At 34.3% G+C, this 25,188-nt stretch overlaps 1 pseudogene; it reads left to right on the forward strand.

Annotated features, from left to right (window-relative positions):
- Positions 1-15,441: 15,441 nt before the first annotated feature.
- LOC149565471 (insulin-degrading enzyme-like 1, peroxisomal pseudogene) lies at positions 15,442-17,787 on the forward strand (annotated as a pseudogene).
- Positions 17,788-25,188: the final 7,401 nt, after the last annotated feature.

The following is a 25,188-nucleotide window of genomic DNA, read 5'->3' on the forward strand; positions in this document are numbered from 1 at the left end:
TGGACTAGGGTTAAGTAGGAATCAATGACCAAGGTTGATCCATATTTCAACTCAAACATCCCTTAATTTGATTGGTTTCATCTACTACATATGGATTCATAATATACCTCCATACATATCTTTTAGAATCATAAAACAATCATTATGTCAACCCAAAAATGGTTTACATAGAAGTTTGTGCCATTACAAATAATTATGTCCAAAACTGTTCACTTGACATTTGAAGGCTTTGATGCTCAGCCATCACTACATTCTCAATGTTGTAACTTGGCTTTTGAATGGCCTAGGATACACTATTTACTTGGCTCCTAAATCACTAGGCATGTATAATTTTTTCATCTTATGAATGACTTGACACATACTATTTGCTTGACATGCTTTTATCACTCGACTTGCACTGATTTCTTGACTCACTTTGATCACTCATTGTGTATTGTAAGACTTATAGATAATGACTAAGTGTTTTGTCACTTCCTTTTCAAAACTAATATGAGATTAATAGTTAGGAGTGGCCTTGTTAGAGGTCTTTAGAAGCTTCAATCTAGAAATGCCACCTTGTTAGAGGATTTGACAAATAGATGTTAAGCTAACTCTGTTAAGAGATTTGATTCACTACTATAATTATTAGAGAGTAAAAATGATATGACCTAATTTCTAATGCAAACTATATTTGTTGATTTCAAATCTTTGTTATGGCTTGAATACTTGATCCTTCTTGATCATAATGTCCTTTGTAGCTCTGTTAACTTCTAATTGGCCTCCTTGGTTTATCTTTTCAATCCCATGCTTCTTCTTCTCATTCTTATAATTCAATCCTCAACTTGACCTTATACTTAGATGTTTTACCATGTCAAGTCAGCTTGAATAAAATTTCAAATAAATGAAATTCATCCCATGAGTTAGCTAGAACTAAGCAACAAAAATTGATATAGGAAAACCCTTTGTTAGCCAACCTAACTTAGAAGTAATTTTCCTTTAGAAATAATTTTCCTTTAGAATTCCTTTGGTAACTAAGTGAGCTCGGTTAACACTTGTTCCATGCCAACTTTTCTTTGGTAACCAAGTGAGCTTGGTAGACATTGTCTTCCTACAAACTCCATTTGGTAGTCAAGTGAGCTCGGTTAACACTCACTCTGAACTTGGTTAACACTAAGACACTTGTCATATACTATAACTTCCTTTGGCTCTTGAGTGAGCTTGGCATACACTAATTGCTTAGTATATACTTGAAATTTGTGTAACATCAAAGACAACATACAATTAAATAATTTTATCTAACAGTTTGTGCCATAAAAAATAACTATGGCAAAAATTGTTCACTTGACATCTAAAGGCTCTGATAATTAGCCTTCACTACGATCTAAATATTGTACCTTGGCTTTTTTAGAACTTGGCACTAACTGTTAATTGAAACCTGAATCACTTGACATGTATAAATTGCTCAATACTTGAATCACTCAACATGTATAAATTTATTGGCACTTGAGTGACTTGACTCATACTATCTACTCAACACTAACTAGTTATATTAATTAGTTGTACTTTTTGGAAACTTATCATGCTTGACATGCTTTGATTACTCAACTCACACTAATTTCTTAGTTCACTTTGATCACTCGACATGCACTATACACTATAATTCTCCTAGATAATGACTAAGTGTTATGTCACTACTTTATCAAAACCAAAATGAGATAAACAATATCAACTTAAATAAGAACATCAACAATTTCTTATAGACATTAGTTTATAAGAGGCTCAACTTGCCACAATCAAGAATCCAAATATCCTTTCTTTAAGTAAAACTTGGAATATAATCCTTATGAGGGTTGTTCTCAAAACTATGGAGAAGAAAATGTTAATTATTATACATTAGATATAGCTCCATGGATAGAGAAAATGAATATGATGATTATGATGTAAATAACCTCTACTTTTAGAATATGCATTATGTTGATGATGACAAAGTTGAGTTACCAATTCACAGTATAGGATATTGCAAGGAACCCATCTAAATATCATTATAGTCCAATGTACCATGAATATATATGTTTGGCTAGAACTAAAGACTATAGTGGTTTAGGATTAATCACAAACTTCAATTGAAATATGAAAATATTCCTACACTATATAATGAAATTATACCATATTAGAAAATATTTATGTGCAAAAATACAAAATCACATTAGGTAGAGAATAAGATTTGTGGTAATATAGTGAAAAGAACCTAACGTACAAGAATACCATGAGATATAGAGATAAAATATAATGAATTTGGGTCATTTATGATATTTTTGAGTCCATTCAATTAAAGTGCAAAGGCCATGAGCCATAATTGTAACAAGTTGTCACAAGATCCATCAAGTTGGTTAAAGGATCAAATGTTGCAAATGACATATTGATGGGTACAAATTATGTAAAAGGTTACTAAATTCTGATATGTATATTTTTAGAAAGTTTTCATAAAATTTGGGGTTCAATTCATCCAAGATATGCAATGTTTCTCTAAAGTTATAAAAAAGTGCAATATTGGAATGTTTACACTAAAACATTACAAGAATGGGGAGATGGTCAGTTAAGAAAGTCAAAATAGTTTTTAATTGTCTTGAATCCTATAAAAATATATGTAATTTTTGAATGAAGAACTAAGGGAAAATGTTAGTTTTGAGTTGTGCATAAAAGAATAATAGAGACACCTCTAGCTATCAAAGCTTTCCTGCAAGAAAAAACCAGATAGTCAAGTGTTCTAGATGTGAGAATATTTGAAGGACAAAATGTTGTAACCAAAAATGTATAGATTTTATAAGGTGATTTAACATAATATTTCAAGGTTTCAAAGTAATGAAATTAATAGTTTGTTAATTTTCATTACTAATAATTATAACTATCACATTCCTTGACTATTTTATGATATTTATGATGCATAATTTGTTTGGACAAGGGTTAGATCATAGCCAAGAATTTATCCATTCAAAAAAATACCTTTTTGGTATTTTTTAATATATTCATAGTCTTTCTTCACAACTTTGGTATTATATTGATTGATTTAATGTTATGAAAATTATTTGATGCCCTAGCAAATAGTGTACACTCAAAAGGTGAACACACTTCTATAGATCATTATTCTTAAGAATACCAATGAAAAAGAGAATCTCAAGAGGCAATATATATCTTCCTATTTATGATTTAAAAGAATAAAAGAGATGTAATGGTCCTTCTCAAATGAACCTAGTTAGGCAACCCTTGTAAGGTGCACCATAGAATGGCAAAGGAGTAGAGAGAAGATTGCCAATACCCAAGATTCATAAGTATGAAATGAAAATAAAAGTAAATCTAAATGGGATGAAAGACCTAATCTAACAAAGAGTTACAAACCCCTATTTAAACTATTAGAGCTAAGCTATGCATAAAAGGAAATCTAAGATATAATGCAAGTAAATCAAATAGTGAGTGAAAATGTGCTCAAGAGTGTAAGAAAAAAAACATCATAACAACAGAGTACAAGAAAAAAGGTATGAGAGAGTGAGAAGAGATTCTATTTTTAAAGAGAAATGGATGGTAGAGATTAGGAGTAAAAATATGAGCCTCTTGTTGACTTTATGGACAAGAATCTCCAAGAATCAAAATCAATAGTAGTGTTTAAGAGGAAAAAGATGTATGGAGGAGAATGAATTTTATTTTTGAAAATAAAATTTTCCTCTCACATAGAAAAGTTTGCTCCCAATGTGTAGACAAAAAAGATTTTTTATTTATTTTTAAAATAGGAAAATGCCTTTTCATGCACACATTTAGGAATAAAGGGACTTTGGGGATTTTATTTAATTAAAAGGGAGAAAGTTCTTCTAATTAAATTAATACTTAGGATAAGGTGTTCAAACCATGATTTAGAATCAAATAAATAGTAACATGAGGATTTGATCATAGATAAGTGATTGATACATTGTGTATGTTTGATTGAATAGGGCTTATGCTCTAGATGACTATTTTTGGGTGATTAAAATTTCCTCTCTTTAAATAATCTGTGATCAATCTAGGAATAAATTAAGTCAAGGAATGAAGATGTCAAGATAATAGATAGATTTGACTTTGAACTTGATCAAATGAAGTACAAAGAGATGTAGATGATCTTGAATGCATAGTGGATAAGTAGTGGAACTGGACATTAGCAGAGAAATAGATAAGAAAATATCAACACCCATAGAGATAAGATGGTCACTAGTATGTAAAAGATACATTAAAAAAGAAAGTAGATACATCAACATAAGACAAATTAGAATATGAGTTGAATATACACAAGTCTAAAGCAGATAGATTAGATAGATAGTTTAGAGTATTCCTACCCCTTGGGACTGAAATTGAAATGATATAAAGGAGATGTAGAAATGATATAGATTTTTTTCAAATTGAGATAAGGTAAAGTTCAAGATGATAGATAAGAGATTAAGACTCAAGGTTGACCACCAAGAGTTGATAATATGCCCCAGTTTGATAATCTTTGACCAAAAAGATAATGTAATGGGCACCCCTGGATGTTCCAAAAACTAAACCAAATTGCTGAAAGGAATTATGTCAAACAGTTTGCATTCAACTTCTTATTTCTCCGTTTAATGTTTTAAACCCCTTATAACTTTGAAAATCAAACGTTTATTTGTTTTTTGTGTTTCATGCATGGAATTGGTATCATACAACATAAGCAAGAGAGAAACTACAATGATATGCAAAGTGGAAATGAACTACTGCTAATAAAATGTTATTTTTAGAATTCATAAAACCAAATACATGGCAGATTTATCAACTCACTAATTACTTCAGCAGTATTGACATAATACTCCAGCCCATGCTTTCGAACTTGCTGCTACAATACTTTATCCTTCAATCAGTCCACTACCTTCATAATACCATTCCCTCAAAGCGGCATAAGCGTCAGACAAGTAGTGAAGAAGATATGAGCAAAATAGCAAATCTGCCTGTAGCCGAAAATGCAACTAAACTGCCTGATAATGAAGCCGATAACAAAGAATTCCAAAGGCCAAACCCCAAGGGAATGATGTCTAGAATGTTACAAGAGAGGATAAACGTCCTCAAATGCCAAGAACGGAGCTGCAACTCACACACCAATTTCTTCTCATATTCAACCTGTCTAATGAAGCCACAAATGCTTCCTTTTATTCTATTTCCAAGGGTCCGCTCAACTCATATGGGCAATGTGGGATAAAATATGTGTAATATATAAAACATATATTAAAATACCCCTTATGTCTCCCTTGGGTACACATCACCATAAAATAAATATTAAAGTAACACTTTAATATTTTACAATTAAATTAGATGTTACTTTAATAAAACTTCAGGCATTAAAATGTATTAACAATCGGACTCCGAATAATGCGAGCGATAGCTCATTGGAAAGTTCTCACTGAGGAGTATTGAATCCAATTACCAAAATTGACCTGCACTGTGTCCTGTTGACTTACTAAAAATAGTATGTATGCCTGAAACTGAGTAAATCAATTTCATTTTGGTCCAAACTGGAAATGACTAGGCCAAAACACTTAAGGATCCCATTAAACCCTTCGTTAGCCCTTGGGACCATGTAGAACAAGGCTAACACACACACACTTGGTCAACTGCTAAAAGATGGGATCATTACAAATCTGCCCTCCTTGAAATTGCTTGTCCTCAAGCAATTTAGTAACATAATGAACTCCAACTTGCACCTGGATCCCAATTGAAGTAATATGTGATATCCATATAGACATTAAACAAACTACAAATGAACATCATTAAGACCAACCACATTTCTTGCAAGTTAGCTCCCAAAACTTGTCCTAATGAAGTATAGGTCTGGATGTCACCAAAAGGCAGCTCCATAGAAGATCTATGAAACCTCTTCCTCCCAACTGCTGAAACATAAAACTGAATCTTTGTAGATGGTGAAAACTGAGCCCAACTCCACTCAGGTGAATGATCAACATCAGCCTCAAACATCGGATTGTCATAAGACAATGTTGCATCCATGTTGGACATAGTACTATCCCAAGAGTGAACATTAACACTTTTTTGATCGATAGTATAATATGACTCTGTCACTATATTGCTCACCTCATTAGTAATAACAAGTGTACTATCATCAGAACACACATCTACAACCGCATTCATACTGCCAAACTCCTCGTTGGATGGTTCAATTGACATAGAAGTGGCTGCTGATATGACAGTATCCTTGCATTCTTCTAATCCCACATCGATGGACTCCATATCACCAGCATCATAGCTAGGTGGCTCTATATGTGTCTCGATCCCACCTGATGAAACAACTTCTTTCTGCAATGGAGCAACATATAGATTGTCAATATTGATGCCCATCTGTCTAGCCATAAGCTGCAACATCATGTCCATTCGCCTATTCTGCTCCTGTTGCATACGCTGCCCCTGCTCTAACGTATCCAGTAACTGTCTGAATAGTACCTCCCCCTGATCTGGACCAGCATTTTTGCCTTAGCCTAATCTTGTATTCATGTCATCTCGATCACCCATATTATTATCCTGATCAAAGAATATCTCCTCTATGTCTGTATGGTTGGATTCAATGTCCACCTGCACGGATGTACTAGACTGTTTGCTTTGCAAGTCTGAAATCCTATTTTGTCTTGCTCTGGTATCGCAGAAATTATAAGACCCCTGTCGCATGCTCAAACATAAATGCTTAGCCTATGTTTTTTACTTATTTTTGATTTTAGTGTTTTGACATTTCATAAAACACTTTTTCCCTCTATCCGGCTATTCCAAATTCCCTATAAGACCTCCATAGGATGGCAGGACTTATAGCTCTGATACCACTGTAATGGGCACCCCTGGATGTTCCAAAAACTAAACCAAATTGCTGAAAGGAATTATGTCAAACAATTTGCATTCAACTTCTTATTTCTTCGTTTAATGTTTTAAACCCCTTATAACTCCAGAAATCAAACGTTTATTTGTTTTTTGTGTTTCATGCATGGAATTGGTATCATACAACATAAGCAAGAAATAAACTACAATGATATGCAAAGTGGAAATGAACTACTGCTAATAAAATGTTATTTTCAGAATTCATAAAACCAAATACATGGCAGATTTATCAACTCACTAATTACTTCAACAGTATTGACATAATACTCCAGCCCATGCTTTCGAACTTGCTGCTACAATACTTTATCCTTCAATCAGTCCACTACCTTCATAATACCATTCCCTCAAAGCGGCATAAGCGTCGGACAAGTAGTGAAGAACATATGAGCAAAATACCAAATTTGCCTGTAGCCGGAAATGCAACTAAACTGCCTGATAATGAAGCGGATAACAAAGAATTTTAAAGGCCAAACCCCAAGGGAATGATGTCTAGAATGTTACAAGAGAGGATAAACATCCTCAAATGCCAAGAACGGAGCTGCAACTCACACACCAATTTCTTCTCATATTCAACCTGTCTAATGAAGCTACAAATGCTTCCTTTTATTCTATTTCCAAGGGTCCGCTCAACTCATATGGGCAATGTGGGATAAAAGATGTGTAATATATAAAACATATATTAAAATACCCCTTATGTCTCCCTTGGGTACACATCACCATAAAATAAATATTAAAGTAACACTTTAATATTTTACAATTAAATTAGACGTTACTTTAATAAAACTTCAGGCATTAAAATCTATTAGCAATCGGACTCCGAATAATGCGAGCGATAGCTCATCAAAAAGTTCTCACCGAGGAGTGTTGAATCCAATCACCAAAATTGACCTGCACTGTGTCCTGCCGACTTACTAAAAATAGTATGTATGCCTGAAACTGAGTAAATCAATTTCGTTTTGGTCCAAACTGGAAATGACTAGGCCAAAACAATCAAGGATCCCATTAAACCCTTCGTTAGCCCTCGAGACCATGTAGAACAAGGCTAACACACACACACACTTGGTCAACTGCTAAAAGATGGGATAATTACAAATCTGCCCTCCTTGAAATTGCTTGTCCTCAAGCAATTTAGTAACATAATGAACTCCAACTTGCACCTGGATCCCAATTGAAGTAATATGTGATATCCATATAGACATTAAACAAACTACAAATGAACATCATTAAGACCAACCACATGTCTTTCAAGTTAGCTCCCAAAACTTATGCTAATGAAGTATAGGTCTGGATGTCACCAAAAGGTGGCTCCATAGAAGATCTATGAAAGCTCTTCCTCCCAATTGCTGAAACATAAAACTAAATCTTTGTAGATGGTGAGAACTGACCCCAACTCCACTCAGGTGAATGATCAACATTAGCCTCAAACATCAGATTGTCATAAGACAATGTTGCATCCATGTTGGACATAGTACTATCCCAAGAGTGAACATTAACACTTTGTTGATTGATAGTATAATATGACTCTGTCACTATATTGCTCACGTCACTAGCAATAACAAGTGTACTATCATTAGAACACACATCTACAACTGCATGCATACTGCCAAACTCCTCGTTGGATGGTTCAATTGACATAGAAGTGGCTGCTGATATGATAGTATCCTTGCATTCTTCTAATCCCACATCGATGGACTCCATATCACCAACATCATAGCTAGGTGGCTCTATATGTGTCTCGATCCCACCTGATGAAACAACTTCTTTTTGCACTGGAGCAACATATAGATTGTCAATATTGATGCCCATCTGTCTAGCCATAAGCTGCAACATCATGTCCATTCGCCTATTCTGCTCCTACTGCATATGCTACCCTTGCTCTAACATATCTAGTAACTGTCTAAACAGTACCTCCCCCTGATCTGGACCAGCATTTCCACCTTCGCCTAATCTTGTATTCCTGTCATCTTGATCACCCATATTATTGTCCTCATCAAAGAATATCTCCTCTGTGTTTGTATGGTTGGATTCAATGTCCACCTGCACGGATGTACTAGACTGTTTGCTTTGCAAGTCTGAAATCCTATTTTGTCTTGCTCTAGTATCGTGGAAATTATAAGACCCCTGTCGCATGCTCAAACATAAATGCTTAGCCTGTGTTTTTTACTTATTTTTGATTTTAGTGTTTTGACATTTCATCAAACACTTTTTCCCTCTATCCAGCTATTCCAAATTCCCTATAAGACCTCCACAGGATGGCAGGACTTATAGCTCTAATACCACTATAATGGGCACCCCTGGATGTTCCAAAAACTAAACCAAATTGCTGAAAGGAATTATGTCAAACAATTTGCATTCAACTTCTTATTTCTCCGTTTAATGTTTTAAACCCCTTATAACTCTAGAAATCAAACGTTTATTTGTTTGTTGTGTTTCATGCATGGAATTGGTATCATACAACATAAGCAAGAAAGAAACTACAATGATATGCAAAGTGGAAATGAACTACTGCTAATAAAATGTTATTTTTAGAATTCATAAAACCAAATACATGGCAGATTTATCAACTCACTAATTACTTCAGCAGTATTGACATAATACTCCAGCCCATGCTTTCGAACTTGCTGCTACAATACTTTGTCCTTCAATCAGTCCACTACCTTCATAATACCATTCCCTCAAAGCGGCATAAGCGTCGGACAAGTAGTGAAGAAGATATGAGAAAAATACCAAATCTGCCTGTAGCCAGAAATGCAACTAAACTGCCTGATAATGAAGCCGATAACAAAGAATTCCAAAGGCCAAACCCCAAGGGAATGACGTCTAGAATGTTACAAGAGAGGATAAATGTCCTCAAATGCCAAGAACGGAGCTGCAACTCACACACCAATTTCTTCTCATATTCAACCTGTCTAATGAAATCACAAATGCTTCCTTTTATTCTATTTCCAAGGGTTCGCTCAACTCATATGGGCAATGTGGGATAAAAGATGTGTAATATATAAAACATATATTAAAATACCCCTTATGTCTCCCTTGGGTACACATCACCATAAAATAAATATTAAAGTAACACTTTAATATTTTACAATTAAATTAGACGTTACTTTAATAAAACTTTAGGCATTAAAATGTATTAGCAATCGGACTCCGAATAATGCGAGCGATAGCTCATCCGAAAGTTCTCACCGAGGAGTGTTGAATCCAATCACCAAAATTGACCTGCACTGTGTCCTGCCGACTTACTAAAAATAGTATGTATGCCTGAAACTGAGTAAATCAATTTTGTTTTGGTCCAAACTGGAAATGACTAGGCCAAAACACTCAAGGATCCCATTAAACCCTTCGTTAGCCCTCGGGACCATGTAGAACAAGGCTAACACACACACACTTGGTCAACTGCTAAAAGATGGGATCATTATAGATAAATCATAAGAATTAGATTTTTTTTTTAATGGTGACATGAAATGGAATGGAATGAAAAACAAGAGAGATAAAGAGTGTAAAAATGATGAAGAAAAGAATAAATGATTAATTCCTAGGAAAATATCAAATGATTAAGCCTCAAAAAGGTCAATCAAATGTGCCGAAGATGAAAAATTTTAGATTTCAATTTTGACCATCAAGATGAACTTGAGTTTTAATTTTGATACCAAAAATGTATCTCAGATGTCAGAAATAGGTAATGGTGCAAATTTTGTGGAAATACCAGGTGATCAAAATTAGGTCAAAATGCTATATAAAGGATCCAAAAGGGTAGATAGATGTGATGATAAGATTCACCCTTTTAATGACAGGAAAACAAAGAAGATGATGAGAGAAAGATAGGCGATATGATGAAGACATGATTGATAAGAAAAAAGGAGATAAACAGAGTTGACCGATAGGTCCATGAAAGATGAAGGAAAATTTCTCCAAAATTATATGAAAACTAAACTAAAATGACACCATAAAGATGCAAACTAATATGAAAATACAAAGTGCAATTAAATGGGTCACTCAAGTAGGTATGAGTTTTACTGATCGAGCCTTACTATGGACATTGCAAGATGATAAAATTATATCTAGTGTTAACCATGAGGATATGAATATGATCTATATCAAATAGGAGTGTGGGAACCCAACCTATGCATCAAAGATATAAAGGTCAAGATGGTGGTGCAGTTAGATTCCCTAGGTTTAGTATAGCAATACTATGCTTGCACTAAGGTAAAAAATATAGAGATGACCATATGCATGGTCTTGTGGGAGAAACCGCAATGAACAAAAAAGGATTTATCTTTGAAGATCTTAAGTATGAAAGAGGGTCAAGCAAGATAAATAAGAAACCTAAGATCTACAAAGTACACCCACAAACATAAATTAAAGGAAAACATGCCCCATGCCCCTAGTCCTCTAGTTTAGTGACATCCTTGAGGGACTAAGTAGGGAACACTAAGTAAATAAATCATCATAGAAAAAAATGAAGAAAATAAGTCAAGCAAGTCTCGGTCATTTTAGTTTAAGTGTTTGTGTGAATATTCACTTAGTTTTCTCCCTAGGACTCATGCCTGTAAGTGAAAAATATTAGAACATACTAGACTAAAGAAAAAGTGTAGACTCAAGGTAAGGTATCTGATAAGTGTTGAGAAACACTCGATGTCAAGAGAAGTGCTAAAAAACACTATTTAGAGAGCTACCAAAGAAACATTGGTGTAACTAAGAGACCCAATAAGCTATACAGTTCGTGCCTCCTAAACTTAGACAACGATCAATTCCAAACTAGGAAAGGCAAAGCAATATGATACAAATAAGTTTAGAGCACAAAGTGGAATGGTGGTAGAAATAAGTGTAAGGGTCTCAAGTAGCACTTGTTTATAGGTTTTCACCACTTGAAAGGATGTGTTTCAAGGACTTTTTAGGATTTTTATTTTTATTTTTGAGATTTTTTTGGTAATACATCAAAGTTCCTATTTATAGGTTTTCACTACGATGATTATTTTTTCAAGATATTTTACAAATTTTAGGATCATAAAGTATGTACAAAGATCTAGACAATGAGAGCATTAGACATATAACTTCTTTAGATGTAGTATATTGATAGGTTCAAGGAGTTGTTCTCCCTTAGGTGTAGAAAACTAATAAGCACTAAACCCAAAGGTAGTAATGATGATATAAGGGCCCAACTGGTTAGGTTCAAATTTTCCTTTCTGAGCTATGTTATATTGATTCTTTAGATTCTCTCTAAGGACTAAATCACCAACTTGAAATTCCCTAGGATGAACCTTCTTGTTATAATTTGTAGACATCCTTTTCTGATATGGTTGCATGTGATCAAAAGAAGCCTCATGAAATTCATTTAAACGATCAAGTTCTTGAATCTCATGGATCTATAGTCTTCATTAGTGATGAATCCCTTCAAAGAGACTTGTAACAAAGGAATATCAAGGTATAGTGGTAGAACAACCTATATCCATAGACCAAATCAAAATGTGCAACCCTAGTAGGTGTGTGTATGCTAGTCCCATAAGATCATAATGCATGATTAATATATAAGTGCTAGTCCCTTCCTAATTTGTGGAAAATCCTATGAAATATATTTAGAATATCTTTATTAGAGGCTTATGTTGGCCATTCCCGTAATGATAGTAGAATGAGGACCAATGTTGTTTGATCTTAAACTTTTTGCATAGGTGCTTGAGATCTTTGTTCTTAAAATATCCTCCATTATCAGTAACTATAGATGAAAGAGTGCCATAGCAAAAAATTAGGTTATTTAGTATGAAGAGGGACACATTATTTCTAGTAGTAGTAGAAAGAGGGACAACTTCAATCCATTTTGTGAAGTATTTAGTAGTTGTGATAATGAACTTACATCTGCTAGAAGAGCTAGGATGAATCTTTCCTATCATGTCAAAATACCACTACTAAAAAGGCCAATATGTTATAGAAGGTATCAAATCACACCCATGAGCATAAATCAGACTACTATGAAGATGGATTTATTGAAAGACTTAGAAAAGTGCACAACATCAGTTTGCATAGTAGGCCAATAGTAACCAGCCCTAAGAAATTTTTGAACTAACACAAGACAATTACAATGAGACCCACAAATTCTATCATGAACTTCAGTTAATGCTCATTTAGATTCATCATTTTCTACGAACCTAAGATGCATTCTATCTAGACCCTTCCTAAACAAGTCATTGGAGATCAGGGTATAGAGGGAGGATTTTTGAGTGATTTTTCACATATTATTGTGGGTTAAGTTGTTAGGTATGATTTGGTCATGCAAGTAGGATTAAATAGTAGCATAATGAGAAGATTCATGGTCAATAACGATAAAAATAACTCAGTTATCAAGGGAATCTTAGGCAAGATGTCGTAGCTCTTTCATCAGAAATTCAAGTCTTGACTCATATTCTAGCAATTGTAAAATACACACCAAAGTAGCCATAACATCAATAACCTTATCCTCACTTCTAGGAACAAGTTGGAATGAAATAAAAGTGAATTAGTTCCTAAAGGAATCAATTAGTTTTTTATAAGTGATCAATTTGTCATCTTTAGTTTGGTAGTCATTATTGATTTTATAGAAGACAAGATAGGAGTATCTAAAGATGTGTAGCTCTGTAACCCTCCATTAAATGGCTACCTTAATCCCATTTAATCATCAGTAACCTTGTATGGCATGAAGTAAGATCCTCATATTTAGTTATGCTTTTGGTGCAAGGAAACAACAACTTATAGGATTTAGGAATAGTGTATTGTGGGTGAACTTTCAGTACACCATTTAAAAAACTTTTCTAGTCACCCCCCGTAAAGAATTCCCCAAAATTGTTTCCAATTTTCTTAACAATGTTTCTATGAAGGATAAAGATCAAAGATCTAATGCAGATTTGAAAGTTCCTATGCCACAATTGAGAGTTCATTGCTTCGGCACAGAATTATAGATTTAGTTTGATATGATTTATTATGCTTCTTCATCTTCATGTTCATAATATGACTTAGAAAAAGAAAAAATTGAGTTAGTCTTTGAAATTGTTTGATTGAATATACAAAAAGAAGCAAAATTGGAATTGGAATGTAGAATTAGAATTGGGATGTAGAACTGGATTTCCAATTTTCCTGCCATGAGAGAAGCTCATTTGGGATTTTCTGCAAAGAAGAGGAGAAGCTATTTTGACATTTTCCACCAAAGTGAAGAAAATTAAATTTTGATAATTCCACAAATTTTAAACTTGTAACATGTATTCAATATGAATCATTGTCATACAAAAGATTAGATTTTGAAACCACTATATGAGAAATGAAAGACACGGGAAATTCATGTCTTAATGCATCTTTCACAGTCCATTCATGAAATCCTGCCAATAGAGAAGTAGAATTCTAAATTTTTTCCAAATATCAAATTCATAGCAAAGAGCATGGCTATAAAAATAAATCTATTTATGTGCTTCATCTCACCAAAATTGATCCTATGAATCCTCCATAACAGAGTGAAAACACTCTAATGAAGCCAAGGTGGAAAACATATACTATGACACTCCATCAAAGTGATTATGTGAAAACCCACCAATAGCTATGGTGACTTCAATAATATTTATATCAGGTACCAGCTAATTGTGGTTGGGATCAACAGTCAGACTCATAATACCCATGGTAGTACTGGTCTTGGAAGGAGCCTTGACACAAGATGGAGGTTGTCACAAGTTTCTCTTGGACATGCACTTGGTGTAAGTCCCTCCAGTGCCCTATTCAGACCAATGTTATTGGGAGCTAGTCCCTCTCAGTTTACTCCTATAAGCTCTCAAATGAAAGGTATATTTGGGTCACAAATAGGTTCCCCTATTAGGTATGGTCCAACATCACCTACGAGGAGTGGCATCCATGTGACAGGTTTGGGTAAAGCAACTGCCATAGGATAGTATCATACATGTAGAGGATTGAGGATGCTTATCAGTTTGCATGTGCCACCTTAGAAAATGTAGCACAACATTGGTAGGGTTATCAAGCCAGTTCCACTAGAAATGTGGATGTAGGTGCTGCTAACTCTATAGATGGAACTTCTAGAGGTGATTATATGGGTTCTCCTCGTGGTGGTCAAGGAAATGCTCATCTTCAACACAAGAAACAAAAAGGTGGAAATGGAACCAATACAACATCAGTTGTATCTAATGCTGAAAAGAATACCAATCCATGTGCTTCTAGTTCATTGGGTATTCCTCCCACCTCAACAGAGTTGGCTTCTGAGGGATTGGAATGTAATTCACCACCACCAGATCCTGGAGACTAGGATCCAATTACAGTGATGAACTTCTATTGCAAGAGGATGGGACTGAGGTAATGTCACCAAAGTCAAGGCTTAGTGGAGGTATATGATCAGGTCAAGTATCAGGTATTGCTAGTACTTTTGGTATTGCTGTTGGTAGATATGGTCGTGGCCATACCCAGTCACAAAGTTCAAATACCAATTCAAATGTATACAGATCCAACAGATTAGTTCAAGGTTATTCTAATCTAGAAAGGAGTCCACCATCTATTCATGGAATGGTGCTAGGTTATGCTTGATCAAATGTCTATACTAGTTCTAAACATACAAATTTTCATTTTGATGTTAATGTTGGCTATTTTGAAGAAGCTTTGGATAGATTTTCTCAATTTTTCATTAGTCCCTTAATGTCACAAGATGCAACAGCTAGAGAGATCAATGTTGTTGATTCAAAAGACAAGAAGAATATTTCAATGGATGTTTGGTGATGGAATTAGTTATAAAATCATTTAAGTTCTAGTGATCATCCTTATCAAAAATTTGGTAAATGAATAAAAGGATACATTGGATAAAAGGCTTATATCAAAAGGAGTGGGTATCACAGACAAGCTAATTACATTTTACAAAAGACATTATCCTTCAAATCTTATGCACCTTGTTGTATATAGTAAAGAAACCATTGAGGAACTTGAAAAGCTGGTTGAAGTGAAATTAAGTGGAATTAAAAATACTCAACAGAGCCATCCTTGTTTTTCTTGTCAACCTTGCCATTCAGAGCACTTAAAGATATTGGTTAAGACTGTTCTTGTAAAATAGGGCCACACATTGGGTATTTTATGGCCTATTACTCTTGAACTAAAAAAAATTACAAGGAAGCTCCCTCAAGATATCTTGGTCACCTAATTGGGCCCGAAGTAGATGGTTCATTGTTTTGCCTTCTAAAGAGATTGGGATGGGTAACCAGTTTAAGTGCAAGGGAAATGGAAAGTAGCTTTGAATATGCATTCTTTGGAATTATGATAGAGCTTATAGATGTTGGCTAAGAACACATGGAAGAAATTGTTGAGTATACATTTCAATACCTCAATATTCTATGGAAATGGGTGTGGCTGAATGAATATTTAATGAGATACAAGCCATTTGTGAGACAAAGTTCCATTATCAAGATAAGATTTCACCAATCAACTATGTATCAAACATCATTTCAAACATGGAGTTATATCCACTTGAAGATTGGTTGGTGGCATCATTGTTGCCTTCCAAGTTTAATTCGATTACAATTCAAATGGTTTTGGATCAACTTCTTCCAAGTAGGTCCAAAATGATCTAGTCTTCAAAACAGTTTGAAGGTTGCACAAATGAAACTAAACTTTGGTATGGAATTGCATTCTCCCTTCAGAAAACTCAGAACCAGATTCAAGATTAGGATTGCCTTTGATGAATATGTTTATACCCACTAACTTGTCTCTCAAATAAGAGGATGAACAGGTCAAACTTCCCATTGTAGTGCAGAAATCCACATTTTCAAGGCTGTGGTATAAATCAAACACAATTTTTTTACTCCAAAAGCTTTCATCAAGCTAGACTTTAACTGTCTTGAATCAACTAATTTAACAGAGGTAGAGATCCTAATAGATATACTTACAAAGTTACTGGTGGATTATTTGAATAAGTATGTTCATTATGCAAAAGTTGCTAGACTTGCTTACAATATTGACCATATAGGAATGGGGTTCTAGGTGACTGTCACTAGATACAATCGCAAGATGAGAATTTTTCTTAAGAAGATTTTAGAAAAGATAGTACACTTTGAAGTCAAGCAGGAAATATTTGCCGTGATCAAGGAAAAGGTCTTCAAGAATCATCTGAATTTCAAGTTTCATCAACCATATCAACATGCTTTCTATTATTGTTCATTACTATTGGAGTATCATATGTGGCAAATAAGTGAATTCCTTGAGATTATTCCTCAAATCAAAGTAGATGACTTGATGAAATTCACTCCCTGCATAAACTCACGAACATTTATAGAATGTTATGTTGCAGGTAATATGACATCAATAGATTCAATGTCTCTGGTTGAGTTTATTGAAAACTCTTTTTTTAGTGGGCATTCATCTCCATGCAAGCCACTTTTTCCATCACAAAATTTGGAAAGGAGAATTGTCAAACTTGACTCAAGCATAAATTTCTACTATCTTATTGAGGGACTAAATGAACAGGATGAGAATTCTACGCTGTACCATTACATTTAGCTAGAACAATACAATCTCACGACAAATGTTGAACTAGAGCATTTTGTTCTTACTGCAAGGCAACCAGCCTTTTACCAACTTCAATAAGTTGAGTAACTTGGACATATTTTTGTACTTATGACACAAATTTTTTTTGGAGTGTGAGGAGCACAGTTCATTATTCAATCCATAGTGAAGAACCTTGCACAACTAGACATTAGAGTGGAGGCATTTCTTAAGATGTTTGAAAAAAAACTTCATGCAATGTCAGATGATGAGTTTAAGTCAAATGTCAATGCGTTAATTGACTTAAGGCTTGAGAGAAAGGGGAAAGAAAATGTATTTATGATACATGCACATAATTATTGGGCAGATAATATGTCTTCTATTAAAAAGGAAATCTCATTTAAATGATATTTCTTTAGAATTTTAAAGGTTCCAATTGGTGCTGCATAAAAAGAAAAGTTTTGGAAATATTTGAAATGGATTTAAATATGAAAGAGAAACTCGAAAGCTGTGAAGAAATAAATATGAAAACTCATAAGTAAGAAACTAAAAGGACAATTTTAGTAACTGAAAAGTCACCAACAGAGAAACTGAACAATTTCTAGGAGGATAGTATTTATGGTAAATTTTGAGATGGATTAAGGGGTTGTTCTTTTCTACAATGGTAGATATTGCTAAGGTAGAGAGGAGATAGTAATTTTCATGTATTTACGGGATTTTGTATTCTTATTTTTGTAATTGATTTGGCAAAGGAATTGTGAGCAAATAAAGTCAGAGTATTTTTATTTGTGGTGTTCAATACAAAGAGGTTTCATTCTAAATTAGAGTATTTGGTTATTACTTTTTATTATTATAATCAATCGAAGCATGGTTGTATTCAGTTTTGAACACTTTGTTACATCTTGAGTCAAATGGTGAATGGGTTGTAAATCAGATTATTTTCAACTGTTCCTATTGCAAAGATTACGACGTTTAATCTTCTTTTCATTCTAGTTTCATTACATTTAGATTTACAGTATTCATTTTTGCATTACCAATGTCGAGAAGTCATAGGAATTCTGGGTTCTTGGTATTGGCTAGGTTTAGGAACTAAAATCTACCTGAGTTAGTTCTGTCTAGGGCTAGCTTGGTTTTCCCTCTTCCATTATTAGGTTAAGAATGTACCCAATTAGTTTAGGAACTAGTAAATTCATTGAATACCATTTGATAAGGGAGATGTACCTTTCAATTCAGAGGAAATCTATCAACTTGATGAGAGATTATCCAACTGTTGATATCTAGTTGTTCTTTCGGATTTGGGCATTTCAGAGTTAAATTAAAAAGAACCAATCTATTTACCAACATGTCTCCATGAGGGGTAAGAAATAAGATACTAGAACCAACACCATTTTGAGTGTGAAATTAGTCAAAGAACATCTTCCAAGTTCTCTCAATTACATACATAATAGATGAACATGGAAAGTCAATCTACATAGGAACATTGTCTTGTAGAGGAAAGTATGCTAATTGATCAATGATAACTCACCCGTTGATATCCTTTTGATCAAAATACTAGATGCCAAATTCTAAAAGAATCATCATCCATTTAGCAAGTTGCCTAGTAAGAGCAACTTTACATAAGATTTACTTGAGATGATCAACCTTATAAATCAAGTGTGTAGTATGAGAAATCATGTAGTGTCAAAGTTTTTGAGATGCAAATACTACAATGAGGAAAGCCTACTCATTATTGTTTTAGTTAACATCATAAGCCACTAATGTTTTTTTGATGTGGATTAAGGGTCCCAAATCCATATCCATGCATGAGGGTGTAAATAAAACAAAAAGAAAAGGACAAACACATGAAAAATGGCTAGTACTAAAAACAAGCTAAGAGAAACCTCAGCTAAATAAATATAGTCTCGAGGGCTTGTTCTCTTTGACTAAGTGATGTCCTATCTTGTCGAGATTTTCCAAACTCTTCTTCTCCTCTCCTTCTTCTCTCTACTTTATTGCAAGCATGGGTCGATCCATACTTTCACTAAAGTGGGGGCTGAATGTACCATCTTAAATTAGATGCACTCCAATTTAGTGAAGCTTTAGCATGTATTTAATGCAAAATCATCAACCTACTCCTCTTTCTAATTTCTTCTTCCATTTTCTTGTCTTCCTCCTAAGAGGACTCGAGGTAAAACCTAATAGATCCTTTTTAAAGATTCTATTTTCATGGTGTTAAAATTGAGGTAGGATCTATTTTCCCTAGGATCTTCCTTTCATCCATATGTCAACTTCAAATCTACTCCTTGCACTAAAATGAGATATCATCAAAATATGGACCTAATTTCTAGATCCGAAGACATATTTTGGAGTCCTAAGATAACCGTGGGGGTTTGTATCCTTGATCATTAGGGGCATAGTATTCCTATGACCAATTAGGGGTGTAGTTTGTCCTTGATGTACCAATCAAGGGTACAATTCACCCTTAATGAAGCCCTAGTTTGGGGCCCCTCTCTGGGTCCCATGTTGTGGGATGTTCAGGTGTTAAATTCTAGGTTGTTCACCTATGGGAGTTAGTTAATTTTGAGCTATATATAAACCCTTACATTTTCTCCATTTTTCATATCCTTCAACTTCACAAGAAAATACTCTAGCACTCAAACTTTCAAGCATCCAAATTCTTAAACATTCTTCAAGCATTCAAGGCATTCAAGCTATTTCTCCATTGAAGGCCAAATATTTATGCATTCAATACATTGAAGGAGTGTATGCTAGATATTCTATTGAATTTTCAACTTTCAAGATCTCCTTGATTACATTTCAAGATCATTTGCTACATCTTCTATCTCCATTCTTTCAAGATCTACAAAGGAAGATTTCAAGAACATACATTCATGAAGCTTTTGGTTTAAATTTTATTTCCTTCCTAAGGTTGTTTAAGTTGATTCAAAGCCATAAAATCTACATACTTGATTACATTTTATATTGAATAGCATATTTGTAGATACACATTACTTCATGTTAGATCTATCACTACTACTTGCTAGCATTCCATTTCAATTCATGGTTAATTCCTAAATAGGGGGTTGACCAAGGGGAGACAAATTGATGCAAGATCTAGATAGAAATCAATCATCATAGCATTTGAGAAGAGAGTTAATAGTGTATGCCAATTGCAGATCCAAGTGCCCCTTTTTGGGTTTCTTTGTAAATTGCAAAATCAAACTCAACATCACACACTGTTATTAGGAGCATACTACATCACTGAAGATTACATTTCACCCCTAAAGATCAAGTTTGCCTATAATAGATCTTAAAAAATATTTCTAGGTTTCATCTGCCTTGCAAATTTTAACCTAGATCATGGGTTACAATAACCTTTTACATCATCCGACAACCAATTTATAGGTTTGTGTTCTATAAGGTATTATCTTCTCCTTGCTATTTCTATAATTTTTATTTTAGCATTGTTTTATCCATATTTTTACTTGAATCCTCTTAAAGTGGGGGTGAGAGGGAAGTAAATCCAAGTTATTAATTCTTTTGTCCATTAGGTTTTGTACTAATACTCTCTCTTGTATCAATCAAATATAATCAAAAGGGGTTCAACCATTGGTCTTCCACCTTTCACACGTGTGTAGGGTTGGCTTGCTTCCATTTTCCTACCTTAAAATATTGTCCCTAAAGATCACAATACCATTATTTTCCCCAAAGATATTAACATTGATCCTAGATGCCATAATACTTGTTTGTTCATCTAGAAAATCCTTTGCTCTCTTTAGTTGTCACAATCTGTTAGATTATGGTGACTGATCAGGAAAGTACTGTACATACTTCATAATTTTATGGGGTTCAAAATTTTTTTGGGTACTATTCATTGATTCACCACTCGTAGATTTGACACTAAAGTTATGGCTAATTTACGACCAACATGTTATAACCCTAAAGTCGTTTAACACTTGTATAAAAGGGCTTAGGGTTAGGGATTGTTTCATAGTGTGATGCAAAATTGGTTCTTGCGGCAGTGTTGAGCTATAAGGGATTACAAACTGTAATAAGGTTGTAATCACTGGATTGTAATAAGATTGGACTTGTTGTTTGGTGGACGTAATCCAGAGATTGGGTGAACCATGTTAAATCTTGGTGCCTTGTGTTCATTTCTATGTGATATATTATTTTCTGTTATTGGTTATATTTGCAGGTATTTTTTTCTATTTCTGTCTGTGGTTTTATCTTAACAAGTGGTATCAGAGCCAAAGTTGTCTTTCAGTTATCCTCGGTAGGAAAGTCTCACAGTTGAGTGGGAATGATGGAAGATGAGGGTAAGTTGAGGGTTGATAGGTTTAATGGGCAAAACTTCTAGTTATGGAAGATGCAAATGGAAGACTATCTATATCAGAAGGATTTATGGAAGCTGTTGGAAGGAAAAGCCAAGAATCAAGGAACTATATCAAATGATGAATAGGATCTTTTGGATAGAAAGTTACTTGGAAGCATTTGATTATGCCTAGCACCATCGGTGGCATTTAATATTAGAAAAGCAAAGATGACAAAAAAATTGATGAAAACCCTAGCGACACTGTATGAAAAGCCCTTCGCTTCAAACAAGGTATTTCTCATGAAGTGTTTATTTAATATGAAAATGGTAGAAGGTGGATGTATTGCAAATCATTTAAATGAGTTTAATACTATTACTAGTCAGTTATCTTTAGTGGGTATCAATTTTGATGAAGAAATTAGGGCTCTCTTGATTTTGTGTTCTTTGCCTAAAAGCTAGAATGGCTTGGTAATGGCTGTGAGTAGTTCTGTTCCTAGATCTAGTACCCTAAAATGTGAAGATGTGATCGGTGTTATTTTGAGTGAGGAAACTTGTAGGAAATCCTCAGGTGGATCTACATCAGGAAGTGCTTTGAATGCACAAAGTAGGGGTAGAACAATTGAGAGAGGAAGTAACTCTGGAAATCATGGAAAATCAAGATGAAAGTCAAAGGGGAAGAGGTCTTAATTGAGAGGACAAAATGACTATTGGTACTATGGGAAACTAGGTCATAAAAAGAAAGATTGCTAGAATTGAAAGAAAAATGAAGGAGATAAATCAGATGGAGACAAGGAGACAAATGTGGTAAGTAACAAATCTGAAGAGGATGCTTTGCTTCTATCTTTAGAAAGTGTTGATGATTCATGGGTTTTAGATTCTGGTGCTTCATTTCATGCTACACCTAATAGAGGTTATTTCATTGATTATGTCCAAGGGGATTTTGGGCTTGTTTATTTGGGGGATAATGAACCCTATCAAATTTTTGGAAAGGGAAAAATTAAGATTAAGTTGTAGAATGGGAATCATTGACTACTACATGAGGTAAGACATGTTTCAAGGTTGAGTAGGAATTTAATTTTAGTGGGACAACTCGGTGATGAGGGTTGTGTAGTTACTTTTAATGATAAAAATTGGAAGGTTTCAAAAGGTTCCCTTGTAGTAGAAAAAGATGTGAAAGAAAGAACCTTATATCTTTGTACAAGTCATATTGTTCCTTCTACTTTGATTGTTTCAGAGAAAAATGAATGTTTAGGAACAATTGTTGCAGTTGAGCAGGAAGAATAAATAGCTGCTATAGATTCTAATACAGCACTGTGGCACAATAGACCTGGGCACATGAGTGAGAAAGGTATGAAAGTACTTCATTCAAAGAAAGTTTTACCAGGTCTGAAATGTGTTAATAGGGATTTATGTGAAAGTTGTGTGTATGGAAAACAAAAGAGAGTGAGTTTTGTATAGACTGGGAAGGAAAAAAAAAACAAGAAATTAGAGCTTGTGCATACAGATGTATGGGGACTAGCTCAGGTATCTTCCTTTGGTGGCTCTCATTATTATGTTACATTTATTGATGACGCAACTAGAAAAGTATGGGTTTATTTCCTTAGACAAAAATCTGATTTATTTCAAAATTTTAAGAAATGGAAATGCTTGGTTGAAAATGAGACTGGTAAGAAATTAAAATATCTCAGATCTGATAATGGTGGTGAGTATTGTAGTCATGAATTTTAAGATTATTTCTCCACCAATGGTATTCGTAGATAGAAAATTGTTCCAAGGACTCCACAGGAAAATGGAGTGGCTGAACACATGAACAAGACTATAATGGAGCACATAAGGAGCATGAGGTTGCATGTTGGGTTGCCCTTACACATGTGGGTGGAGGCTATCAATACTATAGCATATTTGATTAATAGAGGTCCCTCTACTCCTTTGGGCTATGGTATTTCAGAGGAGGCATACTGGTAAGAAGGTGAGTTATTCTTTTCTCAAGACCTTTGGTCGTGAAGCTTTTTCTCATATAGACTCTGAAAATAGAACCAAGCTAGAAGCTAAATCAAAGAAATGTGTCTTTGTTGTATATGGCATTAATGAATTTGGTTATAGGCTTTAGGATTTTGAAAATCATAAAATTTTTAGAAGTCAGCCTGTCATATTCAATGAGAAAGTGTTGTACAAAGATCTGTTGTAGCAACATGAGAAGAAAGAAGATGATTATGTAGTGCTAGATGATACTCCAAAAGTTGATGTTCCAACCATTTCTCATGATGTGCAACAATCGCAACAAAAAATACCACACATGCCAGTGAATGTTAGATGGTCAATGAGGCAAATTAGACCTCCACAAAGATTTTTTCCCTCTTTGTATTCTATTTTACTTACTGATGCTGGTGAACCTGAAAGTTATGATGAAGTTGCGTAGGTGAATACTAAGATTCAGTGGGAGTCTACAATGAAAGATGAAATGGATTCTTTGCTAAAGAATAAGACATTGGATTTGTGCAAGTTGCCTATAGGTAAAAAGGCTTTACAGAATAAGTGGGTTTATAGGTTGAAAGAAGAGGAAGAAGGTAAGAAAAGATTTAAGGCCAGGTTAGTTGTAAAAGGATTGCATAGAAAAAGGGAATTGATTTTGATGAGATATTTTCTCTTGTTGTTAAAATGACTTCTATACATACTATTTTAAGTCTTGTGGCTACTAAATATTTGCATTAGAGTAGCTAGATGTTAAAATAACCTTCCTTCATGGTGATTTGGATGAAGAAATATATATGGCTCAACCATGGCAATTTGAGGTCAAAGGTAAGGAGAACTTAGTGTGCAAATTGGAAAAGTTTATATGGCTTGAAGTAAGCACCTTGGCAATGGTATCTAAAATTTGACAGGGTTATGCATGAGCATGGCTATAATAGGTGTCATTTAGATTATTGTGTTTATTTTAAGAAGTTGATGATGATAGCTACATTATTTTATGTTTATATGTTAATGATATGCTTGTAGCTGGGTCTAACATGGATCATATTAAGGGGTTGAAATGCCAGTTAGCACATGCATTTGCTATGAAGGATTTGGGGGTAAAAAAAAAATCCTTGGTATGAAGATTTGCAGAGATAGGAAGAACAGAACATTGATGCTATCTCAGGTTGATTATGTTGAGAAGGTGTTGCAATGTTTCTCTATGGAGAATGCTAAAGCTGTCAGCACACCTTTACCTGGTCATTTGAAATTGACTAAGGAGATGTTTCCTAAGACAAAGGAAGAGCAGGATAAGATGTCCAAGGTACCCTATGCTTTAGCTATAGGAAGCTTGATGTGTGCTATGGTATGCACTAGGCTAGATATTGCCCATGCAGTGGGAGTCATTAGCAAGTATATGAGTCATCCAAGATTTGAGCATTAGAATGCTGTCAAGTGGATTCTCAGATATTTGAGAGGAATATCCAATAAGTCTTTACACTTTGGGGGCTTTACTACTAATTTACAGGGCTATGTTGACTCAGATTTGGTAGGGGATATTG

This window comes from Cupressus sempervirens, chromosome 3 (genome assembly GCF_028749045.1).
Source record: "Cupressus sempervirens isolate cs-2001-9-10 chromosome 3, ASM2874904v1, whole genome shotgun sequence".
NCBI classification, from domain to species: domain Eukaryota; kingdom Viridiplantae; phylum Streptophyta; class Pinopsida; order Cupressales; family Cupressaceae; genus Cupressus; species Cupressus sempervirens.